Source organism: Lepidochelys kempii, chromosome 1 (assembly GCF_965140265.1).
Source record: "Lepidochelys kempii isolate rLepKem1 chromosome 1, rLepKem1.hap2, whole genome shotgun sequence".
Classification (NCBI taxonomy): Eukaryota; Metazoa; Chordata; order Testudines; family Cheloniidae; genus Lepidochelys; species Lepidochelys kempii.
The window spans coordinates 110224302-110245634 of NC_133256.1; the positions used below are offsets into that span (position 1 = coordinate 110224302).

General features: G+C 44.1%; 1 long non-coding RNA gene across 1 annotated transcript in view; it reads left to right on the forward strand.

Moving 5' to 3' along the window:
* The first annotated feature begins 568 nt into the window (after positions 1-568).
* The window catches only part of LOC140904966 (uncharacterized), a 33332-nt gene continuing 12567 nt past the window's right edge, over positions 569-21333 (forward strand). The window contains exon 1 of the long non-coding RNA XR_012156690.1: positions 569-852. This is a non-coding gene — a long non-coding RNA (uncharacterized lncRNA). The remainder of the gene's footprint in view (positions 853-21333) is intronic.

The window sequence follows — 21333 nt, forward strand, 5'->3', positions numbered from 1 at the left end:
AGGAGAAGGGATGACCTTTCAAAGTGGTGGGCTAGGTAAATGATCTTTGTAACAGCAATTTGAATAGATAGGAGTGAAGCAATATACTCGGAAGAATCAACAGGCCTGTCATCAAACCAGATCCAGAGAACAGAAGAGTGTGCTGTCTGCCAGGAGCAAGGACACAAGATGTGGACATGAAGCTGAAGAGCATCCTGATGGGAGTGGGGAAAGAGACACTGATTGTGCTGCATGTCAGAATGAACAACACTGCTAGATTCCCATTGGAATGGATGAAGAATGACTATGCTTGGCTGGGTAAGACGCTTAAAGAAGTGGAAGCTCAAGTGATTGTCAGTAGAATACTTCTGATCCCTAAAGAAAGAGCAAAAGTATGACAAGGTAATGAAGATAACTCAATGCTCCCAATCCATTAGCACCAATCCTTTAAAGGCATTAATTGAAAGAAGATTTCTCAACTGATGGAGTTCACTTGAGTACCTGGGGTATTAACCTTCTGCTAACAAGGCTGGCATGATTGATAAGAAGGACTGTAAACTAGGAGATAAGGGGAGAAGGCTGGGAGAGACTCTCAAAATCCACTCCTGACTTCAGTGCACAGGAACAGGAAAATCAGCTAAATGAAGACACAACAGAGCACCACAAGCTAGAAAACTGGGTGAGGTTCAAAGGAAACTGAAATGGTTGTACAGAAATGCAAGAAGTCTGGGCAATAAAATGGAGAAACTGGAACAACTGGTGCAAGAGGCCTAACCAGATTTTGTAGGGATTACAGAAACATGGTCAAGTAGCACTCAGGACTGGAATACATCATACTGAAGGATATGCTGTTTAGGAGAGAGAGAAATAAAGGTAAGGGAGGTGGAGTTGTGCTGTATATGAAAGAAGCACTAAATGCTAAAGAAATATGAAGTGATAGCATAGACAAAACAAAATCTGTCTGGGTCAAAATCACTTTGGGGAAGCAAATTCGGTTCTGTTGGGATTGTGTTAGAGGTTTGCTATAGATCCCTCCCCCCGCCCAGGGTCATCTTCTGACATGGATAGTGATCTCTTTATTATTAGAGAGAAATACTTTTGGGGAATTGTCATTGTCAGGGTTCCCTCCCCACTTTGAACTCTGGGGTACAGATTTGGTGACCCGCATGAAAGACCCGCATATCAGCTTAGGTTAAAAACTTCCCCAAGGCACAAATTCTTCCTTGTCCTTGGATGGTATCACTGCCACCACCAAGTGAGTTAGACAAAGATTCAGGAAAAGGACCACTTGGAGTTCCTGTTTCCCCAAAATATTCTCCCAAGCCCCTTCACCCCCCTTTCCTGGGGAGGCTTGAGAATAATATACCAATCAAATAGGTAAACAAGGTAAGCACAGATCAGACCCTTGGGTTTTTAGGACACTAAAACCCAATCAGATTCTTAAAAACAGAACTTTATTATGAAGAAAAAAGAAAAGAAGCACCTCTGTAAAATCAGGATGGAAGGTAATTTTACAGGGTAATAAGATTTAAAACACAGAGGATTCCCCTCTAGGCAAAACTTCAAAGTTACAAAAAAACAGGAATAAACCTCCCTCTTAGCATAGGGAAAATTCACAAGCTAAAACAAAAGAATCTAACATTTCCTTGCTTTACTTACAATTTTTGTAATCTAGATGCTTATTTCAGGTAGGGTTTTATGTGATGGTTTCTCCTACCCTGGTCCCTCTCTGTCCCGGAGAGAACAACAAAAGACCACACAAACAAAACCTCCCCCCACAGATTTGAAAGGATCTTCTTCCCTTATTGGTCCTTTTGGTCAGGTGCCAATCAGGTTATTTGAGCTTCTTAACTCCTTACAGGTAAAGGAGGGATTTTATGCTATCCCTAGCTGTATGTTTGACAGTCATAATGGGAGACTTTGATATTGAATGGAGAACAAATGCTACTAATACTGACAGGGCCCAATTATTCCTACATGGGATAGATGAGAGTTTTCTTCATCAAATTGTGTCTGAACCAACAAGAGGTGATGCAGTTTTATACTTGGTTGTATTAAGTAGTGAGATCATCATAGAAGAGATAATCATAGGAAACAAACTTGGATCAAGAAATCACAAATTGATTCCATTTAAATTAAATGGAAGGATAATCAAAACCCAGTCATCAAACTACAGTTTTTATTTCAAAAGCACAGACCCTGGGAAATTAAGGCAATTAGTTAAAGAACTCAGCTGGACAAAAGAGCTCAGAAACTTAAATGTGGAGGAGACATGGAATTTCTTCAAAATAATGATAGTTTTTTTTATATCTGAAATTTCCATCCCAAGATGGGGGGTGGAGGGAGGGAGTTGTAAGAAAAGGCTCTAGACATAGCTAGATGAATAACCACCTCAAAAAGATTATTAGGAGTAAGCAGAGAGACTATAGGGAATGGAAAAAGGGTCTGAATCAGTAAAGAGATGTAGGAAAAAGTGAGAATTGCTTAAAAAAAAAAAGCCTAATTAGCTCTTGCTAAGGAACTTAAAATAATAGGTTTTTTAGTTTTATAAATAAGAGGATAAGGAAAGATGAGGTTGGGCCAGTGTGATGTTCCCCTCTGGTATTATCAGGACCGGTGATCTGCTAGGTCATTCCAATCCTTGATTCTGGGAGCCAGCCTTACCCTGCTCTGCTGTGAGAACCCCCCACTCCTGGCCTGCTCACACACTGCCTCTGGCATGTAAGCTGCTCCTTGGATTGAACAACCGAATGACACTAGCCAATATCTCCGATCCCAGACACCACCCTAGGAACCTCAGTCTTGCAGTGTCCAGTTATGCCCACTGGACACTGCAAGTTTATATGAGTTTGTCAGTTTAACAAAGAAATTGATATGTATCAGGCTTGTTATCCCAAGGGGAGTCTCTGACATGCTTCAAACCAAATGCACTGCTTCAGGTAGAATCAACAGATTTATTAACTATAAAAATAGATTCTAAGTGGTTATGCTTTGACTTATAATCAATCAGATTTGGTCAAATGAAATAAAAGCAAAACGCATTCTAAGCTGATCTTAACACTCTCAATGTCCTTACAAACTTAGATGCTTCTCACCACAGGCTGGCTGGCCGGCTGCTCTTCAGCCAAGCTCTCCCCTTTGATCAGTGTTTCAGTTGCTTGGTGTGGTGGCTGTAGATGTAGGTGGAAGAGAGAGGAAGAGCATGGCAAATGTTTCTCCCTTTTATCATGTCCTTTTCTCCCCTCTTGGCTTTGCCCTCCCTTCAGAGTCAGGTGAGCATTACCTCATCACAGTTCCAAACTGACCAAAGGAAGGGGGGTGACTTCCTCAAGAGTCTAACAGATTCTTTTGTTGCTGCCTAGGCCAGCGTCCTTTGTTCCTGTGAGGCTGGGCTGGGTTTGTCCATACCTGCCCTGATGAGATGTGAACTGCCTCTCTGCTCTTGGAGAGTTTTTGCCTGGGCTTATTTTAAGCCACGAGGATACATTTTCAGCCTCATAACTACATACGTGAAATTATAATCTATAACCTTACTATAACCTTCCTGTAACAATTACTATAACATCACTAAAACAACTATGCTCAGTGCATTATGAGCCTTCCGAAGACACCCGATATGACAAACTTTGCATTGGATACCACATAATCATTTTACAAGGATTAACATAGGGGTGCTGCGTGTTCCCCTGAGGTACAGAGCGTCACAGCCAGTATGCCATGAGAATGGGAAGGAGACTAAAGATAAAGTAGGTGCGGCCCAAAAACTAAATGAATACTTTGCCTCACTTTTCAGTAAGGATGACAATATGTAACATGTGCATGAAAGTATGATCTACAGAATGGATCTACTGGTCCATTCTGACCTTAAACTCTATCACTCCTTTTACCAAGGCCAGAGAAAAGAATGTTGGAGGAACAGAGACAAAAAATGAGAGCCTGTGAGACAGATATCACAATCCCATGCAAAATCTTTGGGGACCATATTTTGTGAAGTGTATGTATTGCTGTGAGTCAGAGATTATATGCAACTCCTCAGGGGATGATTATGATTGCTCCTCCAGGGATGATTAAGGTGAAATACTTCGGTTGTAAACCCCTCCAGAGAGGTACCATTCCTGGGGAGGCTTGCATATATTGGTTCAAACTGAGTTTTCCAGAAATCAACAAAGAAAGGGCTTTTGAAATAAAAAGATGGGGTTTAAACTGATTCCATCTTTCTGATCTAAATGGACAGGACCTTCTGTCCAAGGGAGACCCAAACCTTGTGGACGGGTTGGAAAGACTTTGACCTTATAGGTTTCAGAGTAGCAGCCATGTTAGTCTGTATTCGCAAAAAGAAAAGTACTCCTTTTTCTTTTGACCTTATAGGGTCCCTTAAGACTGATGGGTGACCTCCAGTAAGCTTTTAGCATGTGTATAGCAACTTCTCTATATGGTTTCTCTGTAATGCTTTACCTTAAGAATATATGTGCTTGCTTAGAAAGAGCTATGTGGTAACTTGTAACTGCTGGCAACACACGGTTCATAGACCATGGAGAGAAAGCAACACATAGGCACTGGCCTTTAGGCTGGCTTACTGGGGATATCACAGTGAAAGGCAGGGAGCTCTGGAGCTCTAAAACCCCCAGTCAGAATGCAGTGGTACAAGGTACCCTGCCCAGAGATGGGTGATGGCTGGAGACAAGACTTGGAACTCCTGGAGTGAACCACAGAGCAGGGATAGAATCATAGAACCATAGGGTAAGAAGGGACCACAAGAATCATCTAGTCTAAACCCCTGCCAAGATACATGATTTGTGTCTAAACCATCCAAGACAGATGGCTATCCAGCCTCTTTCTGAAAAGAAAATAGGTGCAGCTGCCCTGAAACTGTGACAGTATGGACGAGAGTTTAGCTGTGTGGTTAGATAGGAGAGGTGGTCTCGTCTCAGGGATATTATTCAGAAAGAATGGGGATTTGGACATAATATAGACATGAGGACCTAGAGAGAGATCAAAGATGACACCCAAGTTACAGACCTGAGTGATAGGCAGGATGGTGGTGTTTCCCAGAGATCAAGAAAGGAAGTAGGAGAGCGGGCTTGTGAGAGAAGATTAAAAGCTCTGTTTTTTGATTCTCCCCTACCCTGGCTGACTGCTATTTATTTGTATTGTTGTAGCACTTGGAGGTCCCAATGTGTTAGACAATGTACACATCATTAGAAAAGACAGTTTATAATGGCGGCTGCCTGTATCCCTTACCCCATGCTAATTAAAATAATTAGCATTTAAATAGTACCTTCCATCTTTCAAGCACCGATTGCCTTTTTTTTTTTTTTTTTTTTTTAACTTAACACACTAACAATGTGTTGTACAGTAGCTGGAATAAATGTTCTGTGGCCTTGTCTATACTCAGTCAATAGAGGGAGTAAAGTTCAGCCTTCCTTGGCTGGAAGGACAGCTGTCATGGCATAGGGGCCTGAGAGCATGAGGAGTAAAGGGACAAAGAATGGAACCTGTAGGATTTTTCTTTTATGGATCTGATCCAGTAAGGTGTTGAATTCCTACTGATATCAGTGGGACATGAGGGCACTCAGCACTTCAGTGAGTGATACTTTCATGTTCATGTATGTGGAGCATCCCCTTATTAAATATAACAGTGTACACAGAATTAACAGCCTAGGAAGAGGGGGGTTAAAATGGATTTAAGTTGGAGAGGGCCTCAGGAAACGGAGACAGCACTGAAGTCCCAGCTAAGTTATGGCAGCCTTTCAGGGCTCCTCTATGGGCCACATAGCTGCCCAGAATCTTGCTGTGGCCCTGTCCCCAGAATGCCCCTCCTCTACCCCTGCACAACCTCTAGGCCAGGGTTTTTGAGGGGGAAAAAGAAGAAACCTTACATCTTAAACCTTCCACAGGGCCTTTGTTGAGTGAATCCTCCCCTTCTTGTATATGGGGATTTTAGAGCCCCTCTATGTCATTCCCAATGTGGAAAATACGGGAAATATGTATGTTATTTTGAATGAATATTGTATATATCTCAGTTTACCTGCCTGCTATTATTTGGCTGATTGCACAGAATTTGATCAAAGGAGGCTGTTAAGGAGAAACAAGCAGGAAAAATGGCTGATAGGGTAACTGCAGGGATAATACCAAGGGCCTTTAAGAGAACAATCAGTGAGCTTTTCATTGGGAAATACCTACTTGCCCGTCTCAAGCCAGGTTAAAAGGTCAGTTTTTCCAAGGTCAGAGCTTAAGACCCAAAGAGTATGTCTACACAGTAATAGTTGTGCATAGGCTAGCATACCTGAGCTAGCTTGAATGCAGTTAGTGCAAGTAACAACAGCAGCGAAGACACCACCATGAGGACTTCAGAGTGAGCTAGCAAGCCAAATACATAGCCAGGGTCCATGCCAGGCTTGTACTACCTCTGTTGTCTTCACTGCTCCTCTTGTTACCCTCATTAGCTGGATTCAAACTAGCTTGCATAAGCTGGCCTGTGCTCAGTTTTTGCTATGTAGATATATCTTAAGCCATTAAAACCCCCTGCATAGAGAGTAAAGTGGGTGGAGTGAGCAGCAGCTGTTCAGGGAGATATGCTGACATGTGGCTGAGTGAGGCAGCTAGGCTTGTGAGGGAAGTGATAAGTTTCAGGCCCTGTAGGGGGATGCAGACCTTTGATAATCCTAACCCTTTTCCTGTGCTTGCTGTGAGTCTTTGAGTGACCAGACTGTCTGTTTGAGTAGCTTTACATTAGGGGACCTAGGGCCAGCCCCCCCCCCGGCCTGCCCACCCTTGTTTGGAGACTGGTTTTTGGAAGAGGTGTTCGACCCTGGGAGAAAGGATTATTAGACCCAGATGGCATCTGGTGATTCCTGTAAAGGGCTGAAGGAGCTCACTTGGAGGAGCTGCTGGAAACAGGTGGGCTCCTGTGGCTGACTGTGGAGTGGGAGAGATGCAAAGGGAAAGGCCTCTGGGTTTTGATCAGACTACATGGGAGAGACACCAAGAAGCATATTTCACAATTTATATTTAATCAGCCTACTGCAGCTTTCAGCCACCCACTACCAGTTTCATGCGATGAGGCCAATGAATGTTAGTAGTTGGCAAGACAAGTTACAAGCCAGTGATCAGCACTGCAGGTGTCACTGCTTTGATTACTCGGTGTGACTGCTGGCTCCAGGAATCCAAATATATTCCACCCCCTTAGTACACAAGGTAGCACCTGAGGTTGCTGCAATGTAGTAACAGCTTGGAGAATCATTACCCATTGAATTCTCTGCAGAAACATTTTCTTGCTCAGTTGCCATCTTCCTGATCCACCACAAAAGAAGGTTTGAGACAATGTGATGATCCTGAAAACAGGACAGGGGAAGAGAAATGGACCGATAGCACTCTGTTTCTCCTAGCTTCTCTAAAATAATGAGGCAAAAGTGAAATGATATTCAGATGTTTATTGCTTTAGGTTAAATTTGAAACCATTAGGAGACTCCACACAGAAAAGGGTTAACGGCCATTGCAGACCAATCCATCTCATTATAGGGTTGAATTAACTAAGTTTTTATTAATTAACAAAACCGACAATTTAAGAGTCTGAGATTGCACTTTCCTCAAATACTGTATATATCGGTTTTGAATTGACTAAAAGTATTTTGTAAGTGTCAATTGATAACTGCTTGCTGAAAGTATTCAATATTTGAATACTTGTGATGGGAGGTTTAAGTCACCTGATATTTTTTTCTTCCCTGATTGGACAAGTAGCTCCTGAAGTTTTGAATTTATCAAGGAGAGGTAACAGACAGGATTAGAGAATGTTAAGACATTTTCCTTTCTGGGCCCTACAGGCCTTGCCTGAAACATCATGCCTAGAAAAAATTAGGCAGCTATAAGATCTATTAACTGGGTGTAGAGTTAAATTGAACTTTCTCTTGTCACGTACCTGGATAACTCTGTGTGCAATTTGAGATGAGTCAAATCTTTGTCTGGTTTTAATTGCCTCTGTGCCAGGGCTGTAGCAATTTGTTTTGGGAAACCTATCTTCCTCCTGCCTTGACCAATATACTATTAAATAAATGACGGACCTAGTTGTCATCATAGTCTTAAATAAAGTAATCACATGTAACTGCAGAGTACTAGCAGTTAAGGGAGAAGTCAGATCCTTGTCTTTTTCATTTAATTGGCTCTGCTCTACCATTCTGGTGAGTTCTGTGAACACTTTCTCCTGACTGTGTCAAGCATCAAGTCATTCTATATGAAGCTGTCAAGGTTCCTTCCCCACTCTGAACGCTAGGGTACAGATGTGGGGACCTGCATGAAAAACCTCCTAAGCTTACCTTTACCAGCTTAGGTCAAAACTCCCCCAAGGTACAAAATATTCCACCCTTTGTCCTTGGATTGGCTGCTACCACCACCAAACAAATACTGGTTACTGGGGAAGAGCTGTTTGGAAACATCTTTCCCCCCAAAATACTTCCCAAAACCTTGCACCCCACTTCCTGGACAAGGTTTGGTAAAAAGCCTCACCAATTTGCCTAGGTGACCACACACCCAAACCCTTGGATCTGAGAACAGTGAAAAAGCATTCAGTTTTTTTACAAGAAGACTTTTAATAGAAATAGAAGTAAAGAAATCACCTCTGTAAAATCAGGATGGTAGATACCTTACAGGGTAATTAGATTCAAAACATAGAGAATCCCTCTAGGCAAAACCTTAAGTTACAAAAAAGATACACAGACAGAAATAGTTATTCTATTCAGCACAATTCTTTTCTCAGCCATTTAAAGAAATCATAATCTAACACGAACCTAGCTAGATTACTTACTAAAAGTTCTAAGACTCCATTCCTGGTCTGTCCCTGGCAGAAACAGCATACAGATAGACAGAGACCCTTTGTTTCTCTTCCTCCTCCCAGCTTTTGAAAGTATCTTGTCTCCTCATTGGTCATTTTGGTCAGGTGCCAGTGAGGTTACCTTTAGCTTCTTAACCCTTTACAGGTGAGAGGAGCTTTCCCCTGGCCAGGAGGGATTTCAAAGGGGTTTACCCTTCCCTTTATATTTATGACAGAAGCATTACAGTAAAAAAAAGTATTTTAAAATAATGAAGAACCCCAGGTTGAATGATGAGGCTTAAATTTTTTTTGGCTAGCTACCCATTCAAGGAGCACCATCCATGCTGTGCCCTGAATGAAATAGGTGTCCTGGACAGAAGATAGTATAGGATCATGTAATTGAACTGTAACAAGGGAAGTACTCTTGCAGCACCCCTTGTGGGTAGAAATGGCCACATTGGCACCCCCAAGTTCCATTTCCCCCTCATAAAGGTGCCTCAAACTCCATCTTCACTCTTCAGTTCAATAGTGCCCTTGCTGCAGGCTAATTTATTAACATTAATGCTTCAAAGTCATGAAGTATACTCCATCACCCTAGTGCAAAAGCTAGGCTCTTCTGTGACCTCCCTCTTCAATCAGAGTAGTGGATTGCTAGGTTTCTCCTTTGTTCCCTAGACAAACTCAAAGACCCAACATGAAGCTCCCCCAACCCCCACTATTCCTCAGACATTCTTGTCAACTGCTGGAAATGGCCCACCTTGATTATCACTACAAAAGGTTCCCCACCCCCACCCTGTTCTCCTGCTGGTAACAGCTCACCTTAAGTGATCACTCTCTTTACAGTGTGTATGGTAACACCCATTGTTTCATGTTCTCTATGTATATAAATCTCCCCACTGTATTTTCCACCGAATGCATCCGATGAAGTGAGCTGTAGCTCATGAAAGCTTATGCTCAAATAAATTTGTTAGTCTCTAAGGTGCCACTAGTACTCCTTTTCTTTTTGCGAATACAGACTAACACGGCTGCCACTCTGAAACCCATAATATAAACAGTATCCACCTACCCTGGATTTAACAATGCAGAGTAACCAAGATCCTCCCACTCTGGGCTTAAACTCTTACTCCTCCCCTGGGTTCTTCCCAGCTCCCTGTTCCTTGGCTGGAACACCAGCCTATGGGACTGCTTCCCTGGACCTTCCTTCCAGAGCTCCAACTCCTCTGCTGCTGTCCTGACCCTGAGCCTTTTCCAGCTCTCTTCTCCCAGCAGCTCCCCACTACTGCTCCCTGGAGGAAACTCTAGTACAGGGGTTCTCAAACTGGGGGTTGTGACCCCTCAGGGGGTCGTGAGGTTATTACATGGGGGGTCGCAAGTGGTCAGCCTCCACCCCAAATCCCGCTTTGCCTCCAGCATTTATAATAGTGTTAAATATATAAAAATGTGTTTAATTTATAAGGGGGGGAGGGTCACGCTCAGAGGCTTACTGTGTGAAAGGGGTCCCTAGTACAAAAGTTTAAGAATTACTGCTCTAGTAGCTCTCATTCAACCTTCTCCCAGCTCCCCATTTCTGTCTCTCCCTTTTCCAGCTGCTGCCTGATGTTTTATATAAACTGGGTGTCTTCTTTCCAGTCCCAATAGAAGGCAATTAACCAGGCACAGGTTGACAGGGCCCACTCCTTCTTAAAGGGGCATACAGGGTGCATTATAATGCATATGCACAAGAGGGCTGAATCAAGATTGCATTAGGAAATGCCTACATTAATTTTTCTAACTTCTGAGTGCTTGACTTCACAACCTTAACATTCTTTTAATGTAATTTTCTAGATATTTAAAAAAACAAACATTGAAAAAACAAAAAGTTCCATCTTGTGGAACTATACTGACCCACTCACATGAGTCACCAGCACAGTTGATATCTTTAGGTCCTCTTGTACTTGAATTAACAGAGTAAATGGTAGCAGTAGAAGGCTGTTATCTTCTGTGTGGACCTGCCACACCAAAGCAAGGGGCAAGGAGTCACACTTCCCCCAGGGGTTTCACAGCTATAATTTGATAGACAGCAAATGAATGTTGAGACTCAGCCAAGAATAGTGGGTTCACCTCCAGGTTCTGGAGGGCAGTGTTCTTTAGTGGTTACTGACTTTTCTGCAGCTGTTCCCCCCACAGATTCTCTAGGTCCCTTCTGCTCCCTCACCTCCCCAGCTCCTGTCCTTGTCCCTGCCCTCCTGTTATCCTCCCATCCAACTTCTTGCCCATCTCATTCCTGCTCCTATCCTCCCCCTGGCTCCTACCCTGCCCTCCCACCCCCCCCCCCCATCCCTCATTGGCTCCTGCCCCATCCACCCCCTCACTCCTGTCCACCCCAGCTCTTCCCCAAGCTCCCTGTGGTAGAATGCACCCCTGTATTCACACCCTACACACCATTGTGATAATCTTTGTACAAAATATGCCTTTTAAGGTATGATTTGAAAACTAATACTGTAACTTGCTGGTCAATATCATGGTGAAAATGTATGTAGCAACATTATATGTAAAGTTGGGAACATAAGCTGAAATCATAACTGAAGTGCGTTTACCTGACTAGTCTGGGGAGTGCGTAAACCTGTTTCTCAAAGACAAAGGACAAAGCTGATGGGCAATCACCTGTCAAGTGGCCATTCTTTGGCATGGAAGGAAGACAGGAGACAAGGAAAATTGGCATTTCAGCAAATGGAGGCAAGAAGAAACAGCACAGAACATCTTTCCCCACCGGACACCCTGTCGCCTTCTTTACTGAATAAACTTTAACTAGGGGTAGCCCTCAGGAAAATGCATTTCAAAGGGTAACTGAACTATAAAAGCAAGTTACAGTACCTCAAGTTCTCTCTCCCTATCCACAAGGGCAGAGTTTGTGGATGGCATTGCTGCCGCCCCCCCCACCCCCCCGCCCTTACAACTGCAGTGCCATAACCAGAGCAGGGCAGCCGTCCAGGGTGCAAAGCCACAGGGTGAGCTATGCCTGCCGACCCACCCCTCTTCATCTCTCTCCCTGAGGCACTGCCCATTGGCCAGGTCAGAGGCCAGAAGCTGGAGCCGGGCAGCGCAGGGCAGCTGTTGCTCTGGCTGGTGCCATGGAATGGGTGGCCAAGGTGCTCCCTTGTCTCCTGCTGCTGCTGCTCGTGCGCAGGGCTGCAGCTGCTCCTCAGCTCCCAATCCCCCCTTTGATTGCTCACACAGCCAGGAAAAGCCATCCAGGTGAGGAGACTTGGCTCCAGGGCTTGCAGAGCCCTTGGGAAGCAGTGACCACATTGGGGGCCCTCCTGGCACACAGCCCCTAGCTACTGCCTTCCTGCATCCTGAGCTACCCCCCTGCCTGCACACAGCCCTGAGCTACCCTCCTGCCTGCACCCTGATCTACCCCCTGCCTTCACCCTAAGTGGTTTTCAAACTTTTTGAGCTGAGCCTCCCTCCTGCCTTTGAATTATAATTTTTGATTGCACCCTTCCCCAAACAGACAGGCTGGGTTGCCTGATGAAATGAGTCAGGGTGCAGTGGTGCTCCCTCCCCAGGCCCTGCCGTGTGGAGCTGGCCAGAGCCCTACCAGGCCCTGCCTCCCAAATATAGAAGTCAAACTACACCTATGCCTATCCATCTCTTGTGTCACCTAAGATGAGAAAAGAAACAGCCACTGGAGTTTGGAAGCAGATCCTGGCCTGAGGATTTGGTCAGCAATGTACTGAAAACATGTGTTAAGGGACTTCACCTTGAGCCAAGGCTAATTTGTTCTGTTTAAAAAGTGTTATCTTTATTTTTCTTGTCACCCTTTGACTTTAATGCCTTAATACTTGTATTGACTTAAAATCCTATCTTGTTTTGTTTTATTATTTAATTAAAACTAATCCAGTGTTGTGGCTAAGTTGGGCTGTGTGGTAACTCCATTTAAAAGAAGCAAGTTGTTGTATATTGTCCCCTTACAGGGACAATGGACCTTTGTTACCTGAACTGTCTAGGAGAGGGCTGGACAGCGCTGTAAAAACAAACTTTTGGGGGCGGGGGAGGGAAATCCAGGACTGGGAGTGTGTTACGATCACCAGGATGTGGTAACCCAGGCTGGTGGAAGCTAGAGTGTGACTGATGCGTGCCTGGAAGCTGCAGCTATACACAGACACTCAGGCCGTGGCAGGCAGACTGTTGGGCTGTTTGCGAGCTGCCCAGGTGGGAGCTACAGCACCATGGTGTTGTGAAGCACCCAAGGTTGCAGGGCAGGTGGGGACACAGCCCCTCACTGGTCTGGACTGGACTCTCTGGAATGTGACACCTCCCCCTCTCTCCTATCCTTCCTCCCTGACTCTGCCGCCCCCAAATGCCCCACCCCCATCCCCCTACTGTCCTCCTCCTATCTGGGTTTTCTGTTCCCCCCCTTGCTGGCACCTGCCCAGGTCCCTTCACATGTCCCCTCCCCCATGCACCTTCCCCCCGGTGCCCCGGACACTGGAATCCAGCTGCTTCTCCCTCCCAACCTGGGCACTGCTAGGGGAGCATAGAGAACACAACAGAGTCGGTCTTTCTGCTCTCCAGTCCAGTGCCTGGGACCACCATGGCCCCTGGTGGACAGGAGGAGGAGCTGCATGGAAAGCTATGCCCAGCCCCTGCAGTCCTGGGGTGGAGCATGCTCAGTGGCTGGATCATGCTCAGTTAGTGTGACCACATATCCCAATATCATCAGGAACATCCTGATATGAGGGGCTTTGTCTTATATAGGATCCTATTATCCTGTCCTGATTTGTCACACTTGCTATCTGCTCACCCTATGCTCAGTGAAGATGGAATCTTTAGCAAATTTAGCTGCCAAACTCAAAATTCTCTACCAAGTATGTATGAAATGAAGCTTTTCAGAGGCCATATTAGGGTGAATTTTCACAGATACAACAAAAGGCACATACCTGACACCAGGTTCTCTCTCTCACCCCCCTAAATTTCAAGACCCTTCTCTAAAGCATGAGAAAGTTAGAACTTTTCAACAAAACACTTGGAGCAATTTAAAAAAAAAAAAATGGGCAAAATAACATTTTCCCCTAACCTTGTTCTTGGAAACAGCTGATCCATTTTCACTCATACTTTTCCGGAAAAACTCAGCCTGATACAGACACCCAACATGGAAAATTTCAGCCTAAACAGTCATAGTCTGGCAAAGTTGTAAGCAATTGAAAAAGTCTTATAATGAAAAGTGCTGGGCAACCTTAACCATTCAGGTCACTACCTGTAATGCCCCTCCTAGTGTAAACCTCAAGCTTAAAATCTGAGTTCTATGAGCATTTGTGAGTAAATTTCCCACCATCTGTATGTTCATGAAAAGCAACTCCAAAGGGGTACAAGTACAGACAAAGTGAATTCACTTGTAAATCTGAGCAAATGCTTATGGAAAATGTTTTGAGCTACTATTTAATTATTATTCACCAGCTCTATAATAGAGTCTTTGTAGATGGTTGTCTTTGAATCTGATGGGCAGTTAAAAAACAGACCATTGAGCCCTTTTGTTAAGGGCATGGAATTTAAATGTACTTTATTTTGTATTGCAAAGCAGCCAGCAACAACACCAGAAAGTAAAATCAACACTGGCTGGAAGTGGTTTTGACTGGTGCCTGACTGGGGGTGATTGTGAGATCGTATTTTCATAACGCAGAAGCAGTCTGACTGGGGTATTGAAACCAGAGTTGTGTTGTAGAGGTGTGAATCTGTGAATTACTAGCTTCACTGCTTTTGCCATCTAATCTCAGTAACACTGTAAGTTTAAAGGGAAAAACATTTTTCACCTCTCATGTGTTTCAGTAAGTTTTTTTTGTCCTGAACTAAGGTTAAATGAAACTCACAATACAATTAAGTTTAGTTGTGTTCACAGGACTGGATGGTATCCCTCAGCTGTAAAGAGGTTATGCTCTATGTAATGTACCCAAGCTTGGATTGAAGAGCAAAGAATGGTGTTTGGCTTAGTGGGCAGACTGGCTATGTTCTGATTAACTAGTGGCCTCTTCACTGTGCTGTGATATTTGGGGCATGAAGCACAGACTTTTTAAAGTCTTCTGGCCAGGCAGTTTAGCTCTTTATTTCCCTCTCCTCCCCATTTTCTAAAGGTTTTAGGAGCCCCCTCATCCTGCTCTAACTGTGGAAGATTTGGCTTATATGGCTAGACAGATAAATACAATGTTCTTTTAAACTCTCAATCATTTGTAATACTCACACAACTCAGCAATCTTTCCCCAAAAGGTTTTGTTCCTGACCATTTGGCAAACACTGTTTTTTCTGTGTTTGGAATGTTAATAAAACTAACATGCCTTTATTGTTTCATACACAGCAACTTCAGCTGAAGCATTTTGCCAGACCATCTCTTGATATAATCACCCAATGTCAGCACAGCTCTGCTAAGAGTGTTAAGCCCTGACCCTGCAAACACTTAGGCAGATAGAATCATAGAAAATTAGGGTTGGAAGATAACTCAGGAGGTCATCTAGTCCAATCCCCTGCTCAAAGCAGGACCAACCCCAACTAAATCATCCCAGCCAGGGCTTTGTCAAGCTGGGCCTTAAAAACCTCTAAGGATGGAGATTCCACCACATCCCTAGGTAACGCATTCCAGTGCTTCACCATCCTCCTAATGAAATAGTGTTTCCTAATATACAACCTAGACCTCCCACACTGCAACTTGAGACCATTGTTTCTTGTTCTGTCATCTGCCACCACTGAGAGCAGCCTAGCTCCATCCTCTTTGGAACCCCCCCTTCAGGTAGTTGAAGGTTGCAATCAAATCCTCCCTCAGCCTCTCCGCGTAAGTCATGTGCCCCAACCCCATAATCATTTTCGTTGCCCTCTGCTGGACTCTTTCCAATTTGTCCGCATCCCTTCTGTAGTGGGGGGACCAAAACTGGACAATATTCCAGGTGTGGCCTCACTAGTGCCGAATAGAGGGGAAGAAGCACTTCCCGCGATCCACTGGCGATGCTCCTACTAATACAGTTCACTATGCTGTTGGCTTTCTTGGCAACGAGGGCACACTGCTAACTCCTCCAGCTTCTCATCCACTGTAACCCCCAGGTCCTTTTCTGCAGAACTGCTGCTTAGCCAGTCAGTCCCCAGCCTATAGCAGTGCCTGGGATTCTTTCTTCCTAAGTGCAGGACTACACATTTGTCCTTGTTGAACCTCATCGGATTTCTTCTGGCCCAATCCTCCAACTTGTCTAGGTCACTCTGGACTGTATCCCTATCCTCCAGTGTATCTACCTCTCCCCGCAGCTTAGTGACATCTGCAAACGTGCTGAGGGTGCAATTCATCCCATCATCCAGATCATTAATAAAGATGTTAAGCAAAACCAGCCCTAGGACTGACCCCTGGAGCACTCCGCATAATACCGGCCACCAACTAGACATTGAGCCATTGATCACTACCTGCTGAGCCTGACAATCTAGCCAGCTTTCTACCCAGTTTACTTCTTAACTTGCTGGCAAGAATACTGTGGGAGACTGTATCAAAAGTTTTGCTACGGTCAAGATATATCACATCCACTGCTTTCCCCATATCCACAGAGCCAGTTATCTCATCATAGAAGGCAATCAGGTTGGTCAGGCATGACTTGCCATTGGTGAATCCATGTTGACTATTCCTGATCACCTTCCTCTCCAAGTGCTTCAAGGATTCCTTGAGGAGGACCTGCTCCTGCTTCCCCAAGTTCTCTTTCTTCCCTTTTTTAAATATGGGCACTATATTTGCCTTTTTCCAATTGTCCGGGACCTCCCCCGATCACCACGAATTTTCAAAGATAATGGCCAATGGCTCTGCAATCAGATCAGCCAACTCCCTCAGCACCCTTGGATGCATTAGCTCTGGACCCATAGACTTGTGCGTGTCCAGCTTTTCTAAATAGTCCTTAACTTTACTACTTGTGGCACCTTAGAGACTAACCAATTTATTTGAGCATAAGCTTTCGTGAGCTACAGCTCACTTCATCGGATGCATACTGTGGAAACTGCAGAAGACATTATATACACAGAGACCATGAAACAATACCTCCTCCCACCCCACTCTCCTGCTGGTAATAGCTTATCTAAAGTGATCACTCTCCTTACAATGTGTATGATAATCAAGTTGGGCCATTTCCAGCACAAATCCAGGTTTTCTCACCCTCTGCCCCCCCCGCCACACAAACTCACTCTCCTGCTGGTAATAGCCCATCCAAAGTGACTACTCTCTTTACAATGTGTATGATAATCAAGGTGGGCCATTTCCAGCACAAATCCAGGTTTATTCTTTTACGTAGAGACTGTCCAGTTTGACCAATGTACATGGCAGAGGGGCATTGCTGGCACATGATGGCATATATCACATTGGTGGATGTGCAGGTGAACAAGCCTCTGATAGTGAAAGAATAAATGGACACAAATCAGATGTCAAGAATTATAACATTCATAAACCAGTCGGAGAACACTTCAATCTCCCTGGTCACGCAATTACAGACATGAAGGTCGCTATCTTAAAACAAAAAAACTTCAAATCTAGACTCCAGCGAGAAACTGCTGAATTGGAATTCATTTGCAAATTGGATACTATTAATTTAGGCTTAAATAGAGACTGGGAGTGGCTAAGTCATTATGCAAGGTAGCCTATTTCCCCTTGTTTTTTCCTACCCCCCCCCCCAGACGTTCTGGTTAAACTTGGTTTTATGCTGGAAATGGCCCACCTTGATTATCATACACATTGTAAGGAGAATGGTCAGTTTGGATGAGCTATTACCAGCAGGAGAGTGAGTTTGTGTGTGGGGGGGTGAGAACCTGGATTTGTGCTGGAAATGGCCCACCTTGATTATCATGCACATTGTAGGGAGAGTGGTCACTTTGGATGGGCTATTACCAGCAGGAGAGTGAGTTTGGGGGGGGGGGGGGACACACAGAGGGTGAGAAAACCTGGATTTGTGCTGGAAATGGCCCAACTTGATTATCATACACATTGTAAGGAGAGTGATCACTTTAGATAAGCTATTACCAGCAGGAGAGTGGGGTGGGAGGAGGTATTGTTTCATGGTCTCACGAAAGCTTATGCTCAAATAAATTGGTTAGTCTCTAAGGTGCCACAAGTACTCCTTTTCTTTTTGCGAAATCAGACTAACACGGCTGTTACTCTGAAACTTTACTACTGTGATTACTTCAGCTGACTTCAATAGGACTATTCACAACAGTAAAGCTAAGCCTGTGAGTAAATGTTTGGCAGATTGGGGCCATAGTTAATTCAAAGCCCAGCCTGCAGGTTTAAATGACATGCTTAGATATCAATTGTGTGTGTGTTTTCATACTAATACTACTTTGGAAGTGTGCAGTGTAATTATTCTGTTTACCAAGTAATCTTTCTTGTATTGTCCCTGACAGCTAGGCTGTTTTCTTTTTTTTAAATTAAATATTTATATCCTAACACACATACAAGGCCAGATACATTCTGGCTTTCAGGTGCCCATGCATATGTCAGGAAACTTGCAAAGTGTAGGACAGATTACAAGGCAGATGAAAGCAGACCCTCTTGTGACATGATATATGGAGGATCATTCCAGTGCAAGGCAAACAGTTCAGAGGAGTGACACTGCCAATTCTCCCCACCACTAATGCAATTTAGGCTTCTGGCAGGAATAATCTGTGATTGAGGGGGGGAGATATTGTACATCCATGTTCTAATCAGCAATGTATGGGTTTGGGGCTATTCATTTATTGGCCCTGAATTTGACCCATGGCTTTAATTGCATATGTCAACGTGAGAACTGCTATGTTTAAAGCAGAGTTAATTCAGGAAGCGTGCTCTGTCAGTGAAACAGCAACAACAAAAATCAGCTGCTTTGGATGATCCACAAAGATTTATTCCTTTTTGTCCGCTACATCTTAGGATCAAATGTAAGTCAGAGCAGACTTTTAACTCCAGCATTTACATACACGTTGAAAATACAATGGCCAGATGTGTGATGAGGACCATATAATTGCCTATGTCAATAGAAAAATTATGGTTTCTTCACGGCTTTTTTGGGTTTGTTCTGAAATCCCTTCAGAGTACTGATCACAGAGTATTATGAACTTGTTCTGTGTACAGACCAATTGCTAGTGGTTTTAACTGCAGTTATTGCATTTCAGTATAGTGATGCAATGTCAGCAGTGGCTGTTGTGAATTTAATCCTGTGTGTAACAGATGGCTCGTGATCACCGCAGTGTGGTAAACAGCTTTCACATTGCACTGTGCCTACTGTGAAGAAAGAATAGCAGAGGTGCAGTACATCCCACAGCAATGTGGCAGTGTGTCTCTTTCATGTCCATTCATGTTCTCATGAGGGAAAGTTACATTGGCCATTATAGTCCAGCTGGCACAGTGCATTAATTGGAAAGCTCACAGTTGTGTGAAAGTGTCCTTAAAGCTCATTTCAGAACAGACAACTCTAATTTATCACCACATGGGAAAAACTAATTAACAGGCAATACCTATATGAGAGTCAGGGACTATTTTAAATATATTGAGTATTATATTTTCCCCGCAGCAGCACCCCCTAGTATCTTGTGTGTGCTCATTTTCCTGTTGTGACAGGGTCAGGCCAGATGGCTACAAAAGAGTGGTCGAAGGTAGATACATTAGTTCCAGGTTAAGCAGGTCCCTTTTCCCTGGGTAAAATGACAGGGACTATTCCAGAACACTCAGGAACTTTCTAGAGCTAATTAAGGCAGGCAGGCTAATTAGGACACCTAGAGCGAATTGGGAAGAATTCTAGAACTGCTAGAATTAAGGCTAATCAGGACACCTTGTTTAAAAAGGCTGTCACTCCAGTTAGTGAGGTGTGCGCAAGGAGCTGAGAGTGAGAGGGTGTGCTGCGGCAGGACTGAGGAGTACAAACGCTATATGACATCAGGAGGAAGGTCCTGTGGTGAGGATACAGAAGGTGTTGGGAGGAGGCCATGGGGAAGTAGCCCAGGGAGTTGTAGCTGTCACGCAGCTGTTACACAAAACACTATAGACAACTGTGATCCACAGGGCCCTGGGCTGGAACCCGGAGTAGAGCGCGGGCCCGGGTTCCCTCCCTCCTCCATCCCCCCAACTCCCTATTGGATACAGGAGGAGTTGACTTGGACTGTGGGTCCCACCAGAGGGGAATGTCCCTGGCCTATCCCCCGACCCACTAAGTGAACCAGCGGAGACTGTGGGGATTGTTCTCCTTCCTCTTCCCCATGCTGGCCAGTGATGAGGTTATCTGAGTGAACGGCAGATTTGGGCCACGAAAGTGTCCAAACTGAGGGCTACTGTGAAACTCTGAGGCGAGCAAAATCCGCCAATAAGTGCAGGACCCACCAAGGTGGAGGAGGAACTTTGTCACACTGTGTACAATAAATTTCAGTGCAATTTTCCTGCAGTGTCCACATATACTTGGAAGAATCCACTCAGAGTATTTAATATTTAAAGTTTGTTGCTTTTTGGACAAAAATAATATTACAGCAAATGAAATTTCAAGAACTGACAGCAGATGATTACAAAGCTACTATGAATGTTGGCTTTTCAACAACAAGGGCTGGGGGGGAAAAAAGTAAAACTTTCCCTTTTGATTTGCTTCGCTTACACTTTTAGATGTCATTTAAGGTATGGGTTCATAACAGGTCCCTGTGATCTCCTTGTGGCAGAGTTCAAGATACTAATTTAATCTTATTGTCCCTGGTATTGAAAAAGATACATGTATTTTTCAGTATCAAAACTAGTGAGGAAAACTGGCAAATAATATCAGTCAAAATAGATCCCTCTTCAAAGAATTTAAGAACTAACTTGGAGGGACAGCACAAAGTAAATAATTGCATCAGAATTATAGCAGCTATAAATTGAACAGAGCTATTTTGAGACACCCTGTTGTACGTAACAGCCTACGAACAGCCAGCAGAGAGAACCAGGATCCTAAGGCCAGAAACATCACATGCAGCTGCTGGGGATCAGCTGGTTCCAGGCATGTGTCTGCAGAGAGCTGACAAATAATTTGCTCCTTGTCCTTTATCAAGTTTCAATAAGTTTTGCTCTTATTTTACTTCCACCTCCCCCTTCTTTTGCAGTTTATAAGTATAAATATGTAGAGTTAGGGGCATCTAAAGTACAGGAGTCAATGAGTAGGGGAAGAGGCACTTTCATGGGTAAGATTAGCTGGAGACAAGCAATGTAGTGTCAGCTCAAGAGCTAAACCAAAAGCATGAGGGTTTGGCATGCATAATGCAGAAAGAGTGGTAGACATGGGGTGCATTACTGTGGGTCAAAGAGATGAACGAAGAGGTCTGGGTACCCAGGATTAATGAGAAATTAAAACCATTAAAGTATAATGAGAAAAAGAATGTTAGCATGATGGAGGAGGATGTGGTATTGGGGAACTGCACCTTTAAGGACTGAGCTTCCCAGACAGAGTCTGGGCAGGGCGCTGCAAAGCTCTTGTTGCTATGCACTGCAAGTTGGAACCAGACACAGAATAAAGCACTTTTGCAAGCACCAGTGATTACTGAACATCATATGATATGAGGAATAAAAAGTT